This window comes from Ambystoma mexicanum, chromosome 4q (assembly GCF_040938575.1).
Source record: "Ambystoma mexicanum isolate Mex_15411 chromosome 4q, UKY_AmexF1_1, whole genome shotgun sequence".
Lineage (NCBI taxonomy): Eukaryota > Metazoa > Chordata > Amphibia > Caudata > Ambystomatidae > Ambystoma > Ambystoma mexicanum.
The window spans coordinates 710,169,462-710,188,820 of NC_090928.1; the positions used below are offsets into that span (position 1 = coordinate 710,169,462).

At 48.9% G+C, this 19,359-nt stretch overlaps 1 protein-coding gene across 2 annotated transcripts in view; it reads right to left on the reverse strand.

Moving 5' to 3' along the window:
- Positions 1–19,359, reverse strand: part of TMX4 (thioredoxin related transmembrane protein 4) — a 754,579-nt gene that overhangs the window by 582,636 nt on the left and 152,584 nt on the right. The window lies entirely within an intron of this gene.

Here is a 19,359-nt window from a genome sequence, read left to right on the forward strand (position 1 = left end):
AGTATGATGCCCTATTCAGAAGTTCCCGCGCCGACAAGGAAGGACGGACTCGGATCTGGACTGACATCGTGACTGCCATCAACGCGGAGGGGGTGGCAGTCCGCGACTTCCAACATGTCAAGAAGCGCTGGGAGGACTTCAGGTCCAGGACCCTGAACAAGGCCCGGCGCCTCTTGAAGGCAGCGGATGCCAAGGGGCGCCGGGGCCACTTGTCGGAAGAACAGATGAGGGTCCTGGAACGCATATCCCCAGCGCTCCATGTCCAGGTCCTTGAGAGGCAGACCCGTCTGGAGTCGAGCGGTAAGTGTACATGCATCCTGATTGTGAGCTGTGCGTGTGGTTATTTTTCAGTAGTGTGCAGGTTGCACATCTGTTTGTATGGGGTCGAGTATGGGTGGGGGTGTACAGGGCCGTGGGGCTAACACATGCGAGGGCTGGAATGTGTGAGACATGGATGGTGCTTGTGTGTGTAGGCTTGCATGCCAAATGCAGTTGTGTGGGCACACATGTTTGGATGAATGTGTATGTAAGTAGACATGTCCGTGATGTCACGCATGTATGTTGTTTTCAGCTGCATGTATCAGCACTGTGTACATGTGCATCTGTGTGTATTTGACAAGGGTGCAACAGTGATGCAACATGGATGCATGTGACAGCGGTATGTGGAAGTCTGATCGGCAGATGTGACATGGATGCCCATCTGAACACTGCGACACTTGGCAGAGGTGTACACATGCATGCAAGTGTGGTGGTGTGTGTACATGTGTGGTGCACTTCCTGTGTTGCATGTGATGTCTGGCTCACCTTTGCCTGCTCATGCTGTTGTATGTGTATGGATGGTGCTGGCAGTTGCGATATGACTGTGGTATGGCTCATGTGTGCGAGTTGAAATGACATGTGTGTTGGGGATTGTGATGACATGTCTGAGGTTTGCCAATGCCACTCATGTACAACTGTCATGTGTGTATGTGTCCATTGTACAGTGCCCTGATGCCTGTGTTTTATTTCTCCCTGTCTGCAGCGGCAACTGATGAAGAGGGCGGAGAAGGTGCTGTGGAGCACAGCGGCGGGGATCCCACCGCCAGCCGGAGACGCAAGGCCCGGCTCCCCTCCCATGTTGTCATCTCGTCGGGGAGTGAGGAGTCCGGTGCCGCGTCCCAGGCCGCAGCTGCCAGGAAGAGGTCCAAGAGGTGGAGGTTGGAGTTGGACTCCTCGGCAGCAGAAGGGGCAGCTGGGACCCCACAGGGCCCAACAGGGGAAGATGGCACGGAGTCATCCAGGTTGGTGGGGGGTTTGGTGGAGGAGGAGGCCGTGCAAGCAACAGAGACGGGTTCTGGAGGTGGGGATCCCACTGGTGCTAGTGGTGCAGTGCAGGACCAGGGACAGGAGGCAGCACAGGCCGCCGCGGAGGTGCCTGTGTGCAATCCTGTCCCTGATCCTGTCCCTGCATCATCTTGCACCAGCAGGGATGCCTACGTCCAGACCCGTTTTCAGGCAGGGGATGAGCTCACGACAACTGGCCTTCCTCTGAATGCGGACGTGGCTATCCGGGTCTGGGTTGAGCCTGTTCTGAGTGGTGTGGCGTTGCGTCAACGGGCCATGCGAGGTGACCTGCAGTCTTTTCATGAGGAGACTGCACGTCATCTCGAATGGCTCGTTGACCACGTCAGCCTGCTGGGACAGGTCACCCAGGCCGGATTCCTCCATATGATGGGGCTTGCTACGACCCCCTCCTCAACTGAACCCCCTACGCGCCAGTCATCCTCCGTGCCATCTTCCCACCCATCAGTCACCTGGGTGCCCTGTGGAGCTGCCTCTGACGGTGCGGCCAGGCTGGTGGAGGAGGCATCCCTGCCACAGTCGAGAGTCGGACGTCCAGCAGGGGTGGCCACATCAACGACTGCACCCCAGCTGGCGGAGGATATGCAGACAGCAGGAGGCAGTGCACGGGCAGAGGCACAGCAGCAGCAGCAACGTGGTGGGAGCCATGAAGGCTCGGGGCCTTCAACATCGGAGGGGCAGGCATCGGCCGGAGGGCAGGAGGACCCAGGACAGAGAGTGTCTTCCGTGTGGCAGCAGTTGGGCCACGCCATAGATGTGGAGCGGCAGCGGGCGGAAGAGGCACGGCTCACAATGGTCAGGGCGGACAACTCGAGGCAATCCGCAGGGGTTTGGAGGTGGACACGTCGACGGCCCTGCGGACCCTCGGGGCCATGGAGGAGGACTGCCTCCGGGACATTGAGCAGGAGTTCGATGATGCCCTGGCCCGGGACATCCAAAAGTGAGCCGTCAAACTAGCCCGCTGCCCTTGTACATAGTTATGTAGGTAGTGTTAGGTTTCATTTTTTTTTTGGATTTATTTTGGACCTTTCGGACATTGGCCACATTTTTGTATATAGTTCATTTTATTAGTTAGTGTAGTTAGATAGGTTTCCTTTCTTTTGTTGGGATAATGGACCCTGGCTTGTTTGTATGTACATAGTTCACTGTTGGATTGTATTTTTCTTTCACATTTTAACCATGGAGCAATGGCTTTCTTTTTTATTTCCCATTGGATTTTGTTTTGTGGACAGTGACTTTGGACACCATTACTTTGGATTTTGATTTTTGGTTTTGCTTTTGTTCACGGACATGCTTCTTTTCATTTTTGTACATTCCCATTTACGTTTCTTTATTTTTGATTCTATTTATGTTTCCTTTAATACATATTTTTTTATCAAACTTCAATGTGTAGTATCATCTCATTGGTTTCATGCATATCATGATATGGGTTTTGAGATTCACTGACACCCATTGGGTGTATGTGAGGGAAATGTGTTTGTTTCGGAACTTGCAATTGGTGTTCTGTCATGTAATTGCCAATTATGAGTGGGTGGATGCAATACTCGGGTGGGTGTTTTGCATTTGGAGGCTGACCATAGGCACCAGGGATCTAGATTGTGATGACATGTTGGCTGGGGAACATGAGTTGGATATGGGTGGCTGCCTGGTGGTGGGTGCCCCTGCACTGCTGGGGGGTGTGGGGGGGTGGGAGACATGGGTGGGGGCCTGGTGGAGGGTGCCCCTGCACTGCTGGTGGGTGGGAGGCTTTAGACATGGGTGGGGGCCTGCTGGTAGGTGCCCCACAGTGCTGGGGGGTGGGGGTGGTGGGGAACATGAGTTGGACATGGGTGGGGGCCTGCTGGCAGGTGCCCCACAGTGCTGGGGGGTGGGGGGGGACATGAGTTGGACATGGGTGGGGGCCTGCTGGCAGGTGCCCCACAGTGCTGGGGGGTGGGGGGTGGGGAACATGAGTTGGACATGGGTGGGGGCCTGGTGGTGGGTGCCCCTGCACTGCTGGGGGGTGGGGGGGTGGGAGACATGGGTGGGGGCCTGGTGGAGGGTGCCCCTGCACTGCTGGGGGGTGGGGGGGGGGTGCGAGACATGGGTGGGGGCCTGGTGGAGGGTGCCCCTGCACTGCTGGGGGGTGGGGGGTGGGGAACATGAGTTGTACATGGGTGGGGGCCTGCTGGCAGGTGCCCCACAGTGCTGGGGGGTGGGGGTGGTTGGGAACATGAGTTGGACATGTGTGGGGGCCTGCTGGCAGGTGCCCCACAGTGCTGAGGTGTGGGGGGGTGCGGAACATGAGTTGGACATGGGTGGGGCCTGCTGGCAGGTGCCCCACAGTGCTGGGGGGTGGGGGGGGTGGGGAACATGAGTTGGACATGGGTGGGGGCCTGCTGGCAGGTGCCCCACAGTGCTGGGGGGTGGGGGTGGTGGGGAACATGAGTTGGACATGGGTGGGGGCCTGCTGGCAGGTGCCCCACAGTGCTGGGGGGTGGGGGGGTGGGGAACATGAGTTGGACATGGGTGGGGCCTGCTGGCAGGTGCCCCACAGTGCTGGGGGGTGGGGGGGTGGGGAACATGAGTTGGACATGGGTGGGGGCCTGCTGGCTGGTGCCCCACAGTGCTGGGGGGTGGGGGTGGTGGGGAACATGAGTTGGACATGGGTGGGGGCCTGCTGGCAGGTGCCCCACAGTGCTGGGGGGTGGGGGGGTGGGGAACATGAGTTGGACATGGGTGGGGGCCTGCTGGCAGGTGCCCCACAGTGCTGGGGTGTGGGGAACATGAGTTGGACATGGGTGGGGGCCTGCTGGCAGGTGCCCCACAGTGCTGGGGGGTGGGGGGGTGGGGAACATGAGTTGGACATGGGTGGGGGCCTGGTGGTGAGTGCCCCTGCACTGCTGGGGGGTGGGGGGGTGGGAGACATGGGTGGGGGCCTGGTGGAGGTGCCCCCGCACTGCTGGGGGGTGGGGGGGTGGGAGACATGGGTGGGGGCCTGATGGAGGGTGCCCCTGCACTGCTGGGGGGTGGGGGGGGTGGGAGACATGGGTGGGGGCCTGCTGGCAGGTGCCCCACAGTGCTGGGGGGTGGGGGGGTGGGAGACATGGGTGGGGGCCTGGTGGAGGGTGCCCCTGCACTGCTGGGGGGTGGGGTGGTGGGAGACATGGGTGGGGGCCTGGTGGAGGGTGCCCCTGCACTGCTGGGGGGTGGGGGGTGGGGAACATGAGTTGGACATGGGTGGGGGCCTGCTGGCAGGTGCCCCATAGTGCTGGGGGGTGGGGGTGGTGGGGAACATGAGTTGGACATGGGTGGGGGCCTGCTGGCAGGTGCCCCACAGTGCTGGGGGGTGGGGGGGTGGGAGACATGGGTGGGGGCCTGGTGGAGGGTGCCCCTGCACTGCTGGGGGGGGGTGGGAGACATGGGTGGGGGCCTGGTGGAGGGTGGCCCTGCACTGCTGGGGGGTGGGGGGTGGGGAACATGAGTTGGACATGGGTGGGGGCCTGCTGGCAGGTGCCCCACAGTGCTGGGGGGTGGGGGGGTGGGGAACATGAGTTGGACATGGGTGGGGCCTGCTGGCAGGTGCCCCACAGTGCTGGGGGGTGGGGGTGGTGGGGAACATGAGTTGGACATGGGTGGGGGCCTGCTGGCAGGTGCCCCACAGTGCTGGGGGTTGGGGGGGGTGGGGAACATGAGTTGGACATGGGTGGGGGCCTGCTGGCAGGTGCCCCACAGTGCTGGGGGGTGGGGGTGGTGGGGAACATGAGTTGGACATGGGTGGGGGCCTGCTGGCAGGTGCCCCACAGTGCTGGGGGGTGGGGGTGGTGGGGAACATGAGTTGGACATGGGTGGGGGCCTGCTGGCAGGTGCCCCACAGTGCTGGTGTGTGGGGGGGGGGGAACATGAGTTGGACATGGGTGGGGGCCTGGTGGTGGGTGCCCCTGCACTGCTGGGGGGTGGGGGGGGTGGGAGACATGGGTGGGGGCCTGGTGGAGGGTGCCCATGCACTGCTGGGGGTGGGGGGGTGGGAGACACGGGTGGGGGCCTGATGGAGGGTGCCCCTGCACTGCTGGGGGGTGGGGAGGTGGGAGACATGGGTGGGGGCCTGCTGGCAGGTGCCCCACAGTGCTGGGGGGTGGGGGGTGGGAGACATGGGTGGGGGCCTGGTGGAGGGTGCCCCTGCACTGCTGGGGGGTTGGGGGGGGTGGGGAACATGAGTTGGACATGGGAGGGGCCTGCTGGCAGGTGCCCCACAGTGCTGGGGGGTGGGGGTGGTGGGGAACATGAGTTGGACATGGGTGGGGGCCTGCTGGCAGGTGCCCCACAGTGCTGGGGGGTGGGAGTGGTGGGGAACATGAGTTGGACATGGGTGGGGGCGTGCTGGCAGGTGCCCCACAGTGCTGGGGGGTGGGGGGGGTGGGAGACATGGGTGGGGGCCTGGTGGAGGGTGCCCCTGGTGGCTGGGGGTGCAGGGGGACATGCGTTGGTGGGCAGTAGTTAAAGTTGACATGTGGGTTGGCTGGGGGGCATGGCCATGGTGGATGGGGTGCCTGCAGGACATGTGTAGGGTAGGCCCTGTGGTGTGAGCCACCTGCAGGGGCTGTGGACGGTGTAGAGGGAACACCTGGGAGGACCCACACGTGCAATTCACGTGTGGTGCTCCCCGCACACCCCTGTAATACACGTACCCTGATGGAATCGTGTGTGGAACTTCCCGCGCACCCCTGGAATACACGTACCCTGATGATGTTGCATGTGATACTTCCCCCGCACCCCGAAGTACACGTACCCTGATGAGATCGCGTGTGGAACTTCCCACGCACCCCTGATATGCACGTACCCTGCTGATGTCCCGTGTGAAACTTCCCCCGCACCCCTGAAATACGCGTACCCTGCTCGCACGGGGCCAATCGCGTGTGGAACTTCCTGCGCACCCCTGAAATACACGTACCCTGCTGAAATCGTGTGTGGAACTTCTCGCGCACCGCTGAAATACACGTACCCTGCTCGCACGGGGCCAATCGCGTGTTGGACTTCCCGCGCACCCCTGAAATACTCGTACCCTGCTGAAATCGCATGTGGAACTTCCCGCGCACCCCTGAAATACACGTACCCTGCGGCAATCGCGTGTGGAACTTCCCGCGTACCCCTGAAATACTCGTACCGTGCTCGCACGGGGCCAATCGCGTGAGGTACTTCCCGCGCACCCCAGTGATACACGTAGCCCGCTTGCCGTGCTGGTACAGGGTTAGCGCAGCCCTTTGCGCTGGATTGGGGATTTTGATGGCTTTTCCCTGCGCGAGAGGCGTTCTTGGGGGCATACCTGGCGCTGCTGCAGGGTCGCTGCGCCACTGTGCGCCACGGCTGGTTTTGGTGGCTGTAATCCATGAATACGCTGTGCGCGCAAATGGATTTTAGCGCACGCGGCTGGCGCTGGGATTCGCACGCGCACACTGTGCGCCAGCCGCGTGCACCACTTGTGCGCTGCATTCTATGAATTACCCCCCATGTGCAATACCAAACACTGTAGTTAGCCTCCAGAGCTTGCTTTGCTTTATGATTATGACTGCATTATATATTACCACCTGCAGGAGACAGCTGGCAAAAACATTTTCAGAGCCTTTTTATCACATCTATTAATTTGTGACGATTTATGCAGCTAACCTTTTACATTTTATAGACACTCAGCTGTTGCTCAGTGTCTTTTCGCCCACTTACATAGTCGAGTACATTTTATGATGGGCCAGTAGCATTTGCAAGAGATGTTTAAACTTGTATGTAACATTTACTTTGTTTGCAGTAAATGCCAAACAAAAGTTTCACTGTGCATGGCTGGCCTCTGGGTGACATCATTGTGCCAAATAAAGTGGTTTTGTAGTGACATGCACCATTTTAAACTAATCACATTTTAAATTTGTTGTCCTCCATTGCTATGGGTCGAGTGCATTTCTCTTAGGTTAAATAGGGAAACTAAGTTACCCAACCTGCAGGTCTAGCTGTATTCTAAAGAATTTGAAAGGCCTGACTCCTCTAGCTAATGTCTTATTTCAGCAATATTCAAACAAACTGCTGTATTGTTGCTCATTTCATGTCTTGGGTTCTAATAACTTCTGATGACATTAACAATATTAGTACAAAATTGCTAATCAAATGGGTCGATTTGCTAATCAAAAAAATGTTAATTAGCAAACTCTGCTAATCAATTTTTGAAAACTGATTTATGCCTTGTACATTAACGTGAACAAATCCAATGTACTATCATGACTTTAAATACTGATCACAAAGTAGCTGAATAAATACACAATTTACATTTGTGGCTTTAAAGTGTGAAATCAAGCCTTTTGTACTATTGATGCAAGGGGCATTCTAAACCTGTTGTTACTATGATTAAAGTTGATGAAAAATCCTGAGATTATTCATTTACGTTTCATAGCTGCAAAATAAATGTTGTGGGACCCAGGCTGAGTTAGTTTGCTGGTAATCACACTCCCAAAGATCCGGGCCTCTTCCTTTTTTATTCATGTGGAAATGTTCTGATGTCTTATTATTTTTTGTCATTGATACTCAATGCCAAGACACCATGTACTTAAAGGGTGTACAAATGGTGATAGTTGTTTATACTTTCACATGTTGAAGGATGTCTGTCGGGTACACAAATAGTTACCCACATCTCGCAATTGCATTCTTCTTTTTATCATGCTAGCGAGCAAAAGGTGGAAATCTTGCACACGATATAATCTTTTGGGCAATGCCTTTCTCAGTTTATATTGAAACAGTCGCCATGTTTTTTTACACTGGAAACACAAAAGCATTGTGCATTTAGAAAGTGTGTATTTATTTTTATGCAGAGAGCACAATATAAGATAAGTTGTTGCTTATTAAATCATCTAACATTGTCCTGTTTACCAATTGTTTTCCAACCAAATAACCATGCTTTGTTACAATTAGCCTGTAGTAATGTGCTTGCATTATTATGAAAACTGTAGCAGAGCACAAAGAATTCAAGAACATATGCAATATTTTGTCCAGGTCAACATTTGTAAAATACTAAAAGTCCTCATTATGAGTTTGGTGGAGTGGCCAAAAACTGCGGTAATGAGTGGTAATAAAATAACCACTGCATTACCTTCACATTTCCAAACTATGGGTTTGGAGGTAAGGTGGAGGAAAAACATCCAGTAGAATGCTAGCGGTAATCCCTCCATTTCACAGCCATAAAAAAACAGAATCAGCAGAAATTACCTTCCAGCAGTATTACTGCCAATTGTAATTCCAAATAAATCTCCACAGAGCCCTATGGAGTCCAATCAATGGGGACTAACACCACCAACCACTACTCGTAATCTGACGGTAATTCCACCAGACCAAGTGGTGTAACAGTAAATGCGTTTGGTGATATCTCTGCAGATTTACAACAGAGATACCACCAAACGTGTAATGAGGCCCATCTGACTTTTAAAACTTTCTTCAATATATCAAAATCAAAGACTTTCCAGTGTGTGCAGGATTTTACTTGGGCCTTTCGCAGGACCCCTTCGATTCACAATTCGTTATTCTCTTCTTAACACAACCCTTTAACTTTCACTTTTGACACTTATTAGCTGGATACCTTACAGAGACCTTCGATTGAGCATGTGCGCGGTGTTGGACCCCTCTGTCAAAGGAATCGATTTTGCTTTTCAAAGTTCAAACACTCATCAGCAGTTCAACGTTTACTTGCGTCTTTCATCACACGTGTTTTAACAATGTTCATTCCAGCGCTCACCATATAATCTTGCTGCTCGCAACCTTGGCTTCAACACAAACCGGTCTGCCCAACTCACCAGCTGTGTTGATTTCACTGATGCTGCTTTGTTCTTGGAACCAAGGACTGTACCACAGCGGCTGCTGCTTCTCCCTGCCTTGATTAGTGATGCAGGAGAGCCCTGGGTAGCTCTGACACACAATACATGACTGGTTTCCTAGACTTATGGTTTCAGCTCTCGAGAGCTCTTGAAAGGAACGGTTCCTTGTCAGAAAGGTCAAGGGAACTTCCCTCCTTGCGATCACTTCCTGTTTTGCCGTCTTTCTGCTCTCATTCATCTGCCATCTCGAAACTGCTGTTTCCTCATGTGCTTTGCCTCGCTCAGTGTGTGCTTTCGTGCTCTGCCTTTTATCCGTGTGGGGAAGCTTAATGGAAGTCAGGTATGAGTGATGATCAGTAATTGCCTGACCTTGCCTGAACACTGTATTGGGACACATCAGGTATACTGCTCAAGTGATACTCTGCTTTCTCCCAGAGCGGGCTGTCAGTGTGAAAGTGTTTGTGCAGGAAAGGGGGGGGGGGGGCATAGAGTTCCTACATATCCTATATGAAATGATGGGTTAAAGGTGTTACAGGAAAGAGAGGGATACCGCACTCACCATCCAGTTTCCCACGCCCCGACGACCCCTCACCCAAGTGATCCTCCAGCACTGGTCCACCCCCAGGAACTGGATGACAGCTCCCCTGGGACTAGTGGGTGAGCCACCTTCTGGTTTCTCACATGCCCTTCCCCTATGCAATTTGAATATCCTGGATACAACAAAAGAGAAATATATCCAAGGACTCTTCAGGTTTCTTTTCCTCCATTCTGGTAGAGATGAGATGTTCCTATTTGCTTCCTGAATGTATCCCATAAACTGGCATTGAAGGGTTGATTCTGGAATAAGACGCTCTCTATATTTCTTGGAAGGATTTTGGTAAATGGTAGACTCATGGGGTTCTGTCTCCGTCCACTCCCAGGCGGGAGAGGTTTGAGAATAACAGTTTGAGTGCCAATGGTCTTGGGGTATACATTTCCTATGGGGAGTTGAACGTTCCTGCAAGAGAGTGTAGAACACAGGAAAGTCCCTTCCCATAATGACTTCTTCTGAGAGCCCAGGAATGATGGCTGATTATACCAAATATGATTCCCGCCTGTCCTGTTGTTCATGTACATGGGTATCTTGGAGTATATTTCGTTATCCACGTGTACACATGTAACTCTAACTAAGGTTGCACTCTTGAGGTCTGTTGTTGTAACCAAATTGGCGCTTATGGCAGTCTGTTTGCTACCTATGTCGATTAATGCCTTTACTTGTTTTCCATTTACCATTGCCTTTTCATACGTAAAGTCAGTGGAAGACTGACATAAACAAATACAAAAGGTTTCCAGATCTTCTTTGGGTTTCTCCTACTCTTCTCCTTTTAGACAACATATTTCCATGCGTTCTTCCTTTAGATTTTTAGGAGCGTTTCTGGCCAGATTGCAAGTTTCTCTACATGAAAAGCAGATAGGAGGAGAGGGTTTGATTCCTTTCTATTCTTCTCTTTTGCTTTCCTCTCTACTCTTTGCGTCAGTTCTTTTAACTTCCATTCTTTCTTTCGTTAACCATTCCTTGGATCTATTGGATCCTCCCCCTCTATCTAGTAGCTGGGGTTGGGAGCGCGGAGTACTTTTGTGATCCTTCCGCTCCTTACTTCGATGTACCAAGTGGAAGTGTTTGACTGCACCCAAGTGGTTTTGAGCAGCCTCAATAGCCATGAGTGGGTCGATTAAGCTGTAGTACTGCTTTTTGAAAAAAGGTGGTAAAGAATTGGTGAATTGCTCCAAAGTAATCATTTCTACCAATTCTTCCATTGTTTTGTTGTTAATCCATAGGTCGACTGTGTTTTTAATTCGTTCTCCTAGTTTGCCTAGTTTAAGGAGGATTTTCCTGGGGTTGAGTCTAATAGCCCTTCATTTTTGCAGATAGAAGTTGCATGTTTGGCCTACCCTTTATAGAAGCCCCTCTTTTATGGATATAAAGGTAGCCCCCTGAGCAAGGTTAAGTATCTGGTAGGTCGGTCTGTAGCTCAACTTTCCGCAGAGTTCCAAAATAACATTTTTTTAGGTTTTCTTCCCATCCCAATTGCTCGGCTCATTGCTCGGAATTCAAAAAGAAATTCCTTAGGTCTTTGCCTTCTTGGTATGGTTGTAGTATCCCTTGAGGTAGTAGGGGTCTTACCTGTAAGTCAACCAATTTTGTTAAATTCTCTTGAAACCGAGCTTCAGCTTAAATCTGATTGATGGCCAGCTGGACCATGATGGCGGTTAGGTTGGCCATGTTTTCCGACGGGGTAAGGGTTCCTTCTGTAGTATTTTCTGAATCAGACAAAAAACAGGTCTCGACTCCCTCTGAAAGGGTTTCAAAGTCGTCTGATTCCTCTGAGTCCGATTCCGACAGAGAGGAAGATCTTGATAGGTTGATTACTAAACCTGATGGACCAGGGACCGAAGCTGATTTGGTACCAAAAGGAAAATGTTTGTGAAGAGGTGTATTTAGAGTGCTAGGTCTAATGAAGATGTGTGCTGGTCATATTTTTAAGATTATTCAATCCCATTGTTGGATGTTATAGTGGGAAAGTGGAGGGTATCTAATAACAGCTGAGTTTTGAAAAATAAATCTTGTTGATCAGTTGTGACGTGAAGCTGGGAAAACAAAACCTCTTTAAGAGTGGAAACACAATCAGAATCGAGGAGTTCAACAATTCTATTTTCTCCTCCTAGTCGTACAACGATTGTCAACATGGATTCTCAATTTTTGCAAATTGCATCATATCCCACTCCTGACACCCCATGCAAAGATGGCATGGTATCAACCAGTAAGACGGATACAAGTGACCACAGTTAAAGGGTGTTTATTGAAATTCAATCAGGTTTGAAAAACACCAATTTAATCCTAAATCTAAAGAAGGGAGCAAACTACGATCATCAAATAATAATAGCGCAGTCCTAGTGGTGTCTTGTCAAAATAAAAGAGCCTATACTAATAAACCATTTGCCAATCGTTACTTCTAAACACAAATGGTGTGGGAAACAATGTTTTACAAAAGAAAAGTGTTCAAGAAATTATATGTCAGGATAGTCTAGCCATTAGCTTCCCTTCTACACGCTGTCAGCACAGGACAAGGTGGCACACTCAAGCTTAGCACATACTCTGGCTTTTGTAGCATGAGGTTGGAGTTCAAAATCTCAGTACCAGGACCGTCTGTACCAAAGTCTCTTTGCCATTCAAAGTCTCTTCTCTCAGAGGGCCTGATGAGACAAGCAAACATTCAAAGTTCCTTTCTCTTCAGGATTCTCCTATGCACAACTTCTCAGTGATTCACTGTTCACCCCGGGTTCCCCTCCCCCAGGCTCAGACCCACTTTCACACAAAACTTTCAATTGGTCTCCCTCCACCGGCCTCGGACAAAATATATCTCACTTTTCAAACATTCTTCAATATATCAAAATGAAACACTTTCGACTGTGCCCAGGATTTTGCTTGACCCATTGCAAGACCACCTCGATTCACAATTCTTAGTTCTCTTCTTAACACAACCCTTTATCTTTCACTTCTGCCACTTATTAGCTTGATACCTTACAGAATCCTTCGATTGAGCACCTACACAGTGCCGGACCTCTCTGTCAAAGGTATTGTATTTTGCTTTTCAAAGTTCAAACGCTCATCAGCAGTTCAACTTTTACTTGCATCTTTTATCACACACATTTTAACAATGTTCATCCCAGCGCTCACCATATAATATTGCTGCTTGCAACCTTGGCTTCAACACAAACCGGTCTTCCCAACTCACCGGCTGTGTTGATTTCACTGGCGCTGCTTTGTTCTTAGAGCTAAGGATGGTACCACATTGGCTGCTGCTTCTCCCCGCCTTGATTAGTGATGCAGGAGGGCCCCCTGTTATCTCTGACACACTATACATGATTCTCTAGCCTGGTTTCCTGGTTTTATGCTTTCTGCTAACGAGGGCTCTTGAAAGTAACAGTTCCTTGTAGGAAAGTTCAAGGGAACTTCCGTCCTTGCGATCCCTTCCTGTTTTGTCATCTTTCTTCTCTCGTTCAGCTGCTGTCTCGAAACTGCTGTTTCCTTGTGTGGGGAAGCTTAATGGAAGTCAGGTGTGAGTGATGGTCAGTAATTGCCTGACCTCGCCTGACCATTGTATTGGGACACATCAGGTATACTGCTCAGGTGTTAGTCTGTTTTCTCCCAGAGCGGGCTGTCATGTGAAAGTGTTTGTGGAGGAAAAGGGGGCGGGGGGATTGAGTTCCTATGTATCCTATCTGATATGATGGGGTAAAGGTGTTACAGGAAAGAGAGGGATACCGCATCTCACCATCCAGCATAATCTTCCCGCACTGGTCCACCCCCAGAAACTGGATCCAAAAACGATGGTCGTGTGCTGGCCCCCTGGATGACAGAATATCAGGGACTAGTGGGTGAGACACTGTCTGGTTTCTCAGAATTGCCACAGTTTTTTCCCCCACCATCATATTCGTAATGAGGCCCAAAGCTAGTTTGACTGCTTAATTAGGACACTGTAACAGTAGTAAAAGTTATGAATGAAGCACTTATGTCTTTTTTTAAACATTTTTAGCAAAAGCCCATCTTGTTCAAATACGCAGGTTCACATACTGGTGACAGATAACAACAAGATTGGTTCAATGCAAATATAAACAAACATGATTTGTTGTTCTACTGTTCGTACTGATTACATAAATGACACTGTTTGAAGGTTTTTGGCTAACAAGGAAACAGGGGTGGGGCTCAGCCCTTACAAAGCAGCTGTTTCAAGAGCCTGGGAAGATTTCCGGAGATTTTACCAAAGGCTATGCCACTGTGAACAACAGGGGGAAGGGCCTGGAAGACTGCTGGCCCACAAGATTTTGACCTGCCTAGCTAAGAAAAGAAAACATATTTAATGATTAGGCCTAGACTTTAATTTTAGTCTTAGAGCCTAAGATTGGCACCTTGCCAATCTTCCCAAATTCAGGCAAAACTAATTTCAAACCTGAACTGCCATGAAAACAAGCAGCAGGCCGCTTTCAAATTCCTACACCCTGAGAAAGGAAACAGCTCATGGGGCTGAAAACTGCAACTTTGCCAATTTTTCCAGATTCTAATTGTACTCACTGTCTCAACTGAGAGACTTGTCCTTGACCTCAAGCCCTGGGATCGTATCTCTCCAGCTCTGAAATCTCTCCATGGGCTCCCAGTGGATGCAAGGATTAAATTGAAAACCCTCTGCATTGTCCACAAAGCTTTCTGGGGCCTGGGTCCAAAATATCTTCAGCTATCCCTCTGCAAATAACTCCCCTCTCGAGCTCTTCGCTCCTCTACCTCCAACTCCCTCAGGGTCAGTCGTTTTTCAAAGAAATGAGCTGTGGGTAGATCTCTGTCTTCTGCTGGGGCCTCCCTCTGGAACAGCCTCCCTGCCACTCTAAAACTTGAGGAGAACCATCTCCGGTTCCGGAAGCACCTCAAGACCGTCCTCTTGTCTTCTGCCTTCGCTCCCCCTCTCCCCTGCTGATCTGTTCTCTCTTGGCACCATGCACCTGGCCACCCTCTGTCCTCCGGGCCCAGGAACCTGCTCACCCTGCCACCCTCCCGCACTGTCTCTGGGCCACCCCTTGCACTGGGGTCTGTATCTGTACCCATACAGCCCCCCCTTTTTCTTCCTGCACTTATCAGCCCTACCCTGCCTGCTGCCTTAAACCTAGCACTTGCAAATTGCTGGCTGCATTACCACTGTTTGTTGCCTTTATTATTTATTTGTTGTTATTTTTCTGTTTCTCCTCTGCTTCGCACTTTCCACTTCTCCTCCTTCCATACACTTTTCCCCTCCCCCTCTCCCATGCACATGCACATTCTCAATGTCACTGGGCCTAGTATAATCGCTGTTTTGTTCACCCCTGTTCCCCTCCCTTGCCTTGTCGGGCTCTGAAACACTTGTGTACGAGCGCGATAGAAATAAATATCAATATCAATATCAACTATTAGGAGACACCATGATGTATTTTTTAGGTTAGCCTTTGAATCGTTCCTGTGCTGGTGATGTTTATTGTTGTATTGAGTTTCCACACAGTGTTCATTTATAACCTGGGTTGTCCCTGGTACTTCTTAGGCAGGATAAGCGGATCCATCAAAGCACAGAGGAAGTACACCCTGATGTCTTCAGGCTTTGGCATATTAGAAATAAATAAAATAAATAAATAAGAGGAATCATTTGCAGGGGGATTTGTAATGTTTCACCTGTAATATGTTTTGATCCATGGCTCTTGAACGATCAATTCTAGGGTGTGTTTAATTAACTACCCATAAAGGTAATGACAGAGTTTCAGCCTAAGGGGTTATCTAGAGGTTGGTTTGTATAACCTCATCTGTCACCTGGCTTGCCAATCCTCAGCATCACAATTGTGAGTTTGATTTTACTGTGCCACAATGGCAACATACATTTTTTGATTGCTAGTAGGCAATTCTAACATTTTAGAAGAGTAGGATTCTGGGCATCTACTCCAGCACTTAATTGCTCACATAAGGAACAGTATAGTGCTTGAATAATCTATTTTTAATGTCCATATATTATCTCCATATATTAAACAGAATAAATATACATTCATGCTATTTAGAGAATGTTAGCATCATTAATGTATTTCTATATATGAGTATGAAAGACACTATATGGCAAGTAGAAACACTTGTTGGTTTACTGATACAAAAACTCTGTAGGGAAGATATTCATAACATCTAAAGGTCAACATACACTCAAGGGTAATACGCATTGATACATAGATTGATTCAGTGGGGGTTGGGTTAGACGGAAAAGGAAAATGCAAGATAGCTATGCTATTATGTTGATAAGTGCAGACTGTAATTACCCTGAAGTCTGTGTGTGTGTTTGTTTCTAGGTGTTATTTGTCTGGGGCAGAGAGGCATGTGTTTCCAGAGGGGAGCCGCTCATACATATTGTGATCAAATACTTTATCCAGTGAGTGGTGTTATGTGAGCTGGTTGTAAATGTGTAGTGTTTGAGGAAGTGTGATCGGAAGGATATGTTATTTGTTGGTGTGTGCGGTTTAGGAGGCATGCGCGTTGTGCGTTAGAACATTGAAAGTGTCAGTGTATGAGTAAGCAAAGGACAGAATAGCTTGTTTGAAATGTACTTCCAATGTGTTGATGGCAGATTTTTTGGTTAGTATCAATGCTAGCCCAGTGCATTAAAAAAAACAGGTCTTGAAAGTTTTCCTGAAAGTCAAGTTATCTACATGTTTGCATATTGCCTTTCTGCCTAGAAGAATTGTTTGTGTTCCACTTGTGGGACTCAATTCTGATTGGTTGCTATCGAAAATCTATTGCAACCTCTGCATTTGTACATTAGCGCTCAAGTTCCTTTTGGGCATAGTGCTCTGTAAATGACATAAAAAATGAAGGAGTGTTAACAACTCTAGTATTTTGGCTTTGAATGATTCCCTTTGAGAACAGTCAATGTGAACAAATAGAGGCCCATACATCACAAGAGAGGCAAGTGTGTAGCATTATCATAGTTTTTTTTTATTATGATGCAACTGTAACCAATCCTGTAAAATAGACAATGGGAAATCATTAAATAATGCTGAATGAGTGATAATAGATAACACAAGTCCAAAAGAAAATGTGTCTTTTGGAAAATGTCTTTTAGTTGAGTTGTGGTGACGCTGTGGGGTGTTCAACCCTTTTCCTCTCTCTTTACTCTCTTTCACTGGTATTGTCTTTCATTGACTGTTTTATGTTAGTTTAATGTGTGATTCAATTTGTTGTTAATATCTATATATATATTTATATATATATATATATATTTGTGAAAGTGTAAGTTCGGTGTTGGCTCCAGCCCCCTAACAGTTGGTGAAAATGTTGCCCCAAGGTCGGCATACTAGTCAGGGTGTACTGACAATAGTGATATTTGACCAACCCCATCCATTCGACCTGCACAGGGCGAGGTCTGGCCCTGTGCTATCTATCGGTATAGGCGATTTGGGGAGATTGCCGATTTTGCGATTGTTGGCTTCAGCCCCACAACAGTTGGTGGGCTGAAATGTTGACCTGAGGTCGGCATACCAGTCTGGGATGCACTGGTGATACTGAAAACTAACCTCATCCATCCGACCTGCACAGGGCACAGTACGGCCCTGTGCTATCAATATAGGCGATTTTGGGAGACTGACGATTTCTTTACTTTTTTCCAATAATTGGAAGTTAGGACACAAGATCGGCATACCAGTCTGGGGTATACTGGTGATAGTGGCATTTGACCAACCCCGCCCATTCGCCCTACAAAGGGGTGAAGCAGGGTCCGGCTGTATGCTATCAGTATATGCATTTTCGGGAGATTGGCGATTTTTAAAAAATAGGAAGTTATGGGCCTCATTATGACTGTGCTGGTCCAGAAACACTGGTGCTCGTGGCACTGGTTATCGGCCCGGCACCATACGACTCTACATGCAGGTGCCATCCCGTCCGCCAGGGTCAGACCTGGCGGGTGGAACAGCACCTTCCTGCAGAGTTTCACAGAAGCACTGGCACCGTTATTAACAGTGCTGGTGCTGGGGAATTACAAAATTACTGGCGCCTGACTTCCCGGCCGCCGGACTCAGAATAGCCCAGTGGCACCACAAAGTCAGGCACCGGTAATTCATTACGGGTCCAGCCGCAACCTGCCGGTTTTACCAGCACGGTTACTGCCAGACCTGTAATGAGGCCCTATGACACAATAAAACATACACAAGGCTATAGCAGACTCCCAAGTGCATGTCAGCAACAGCCCCTTGCAATGCCGGGTTGTACCGCTAGTTATGAATAAAATAGAAACGTCTGTTCATCAAGAATATTAAAATGAATAGGAGGTGCGATTTGTATAATGTGCAGGCATATCGCTAGGAGACAGAGCAGGGGAGCATGATAGAGTGAAAAGGAATATAGGAAAGAGACAAAAAGTTAGAAATGTTTCAAGTGCAACCCAATGCCAAGACGTGATTTAGTTGGCAGTGCATGCTTTATAAATGATCTCATTTACTCAAATGGAGGAAGCACCAAAGATGCAAAGACAGTAAATACACAGATAATTGAAGCACCAAAAAGGGAAGAAAAAGTGCAAACATACTAAATACTAGTGTTTAACACCAAACCATGTAACACCACACCATATATGTATTACAATGTTCTACAAAAGATCCCACCTAAAACACTATTGTTATGACACCAGAAGCAGCTTGATAGCCAAAATTAGCCCATATCTTTCAGGCGACAATTGACGTTTTAAATCACTTCAATGTGCAGTAAATGTAGAAAAGGGTGAGAGGAGTGACTGCAATCCAGCCTTTACTTTTCTGACAACTGCTTTTGACTGTCAGTATTGGTTGTAACACTATTGTCAGCCAATGTAAAAAGGAGTAAAAAAGAGTTACTGCTCAGGCATGCCCAAATACACAAAAATACCCATAATGCTCACCTTATTGGCATAATAGTGGCTGCATAAGCATAGCCAACACACTATATCCAGTCCCAATTATTTTGTGCCATTAGGTACACAGGGTTTGTCCTCAGAGGTGCATTTAATGGGTTCATTGAGGCTCAGTCGGGTACAGAATTAGCAATATAATCATGTGTGCATGCAGCTGACCTCAGAGACTCACACACAAGTGCCTTTTCCTTTGCAAAAGAGAGGGAAATGTTATATTGAACAACTTTTTTGCTTTCCTTCCAATGAACGTAAAACGTATCACTCAAACCCGTACATGGGTCTCATCGCTATAACTACAAACAGGCCTCCAGATAAGGTACGTACTAGGCGTTTTTACGCATGAAAATCTTGTAAAGACGACAGCTTTATTATTTTCCTGTGTACATTTACACACAAGTTGAGAGTAGAAGGCAGTGCAAAGGTCAGGTTATTTGACAGAAGCCAGAACGCTTTCAACATTTAAATATTTACAGGAGAGATCAAATGGCCAAACATTAGAGAAATAAGGAAAGGTGTATTCTGTCACAATGCAGAAGGCTGCCACATAGCAATGATTTCCTAATGTCGTTTGGATGTCACATACATTTTACTCTCTTGCAAAGGAGAATAGTCATTTTTACCCTCTTGAAATCACGTTTACTCTCAAAGTTTAAAAATAGGGAGTAAAATACTCCCACCTCAAAATCTTATCTGGAGCACTGACTACAAACACACCCTTA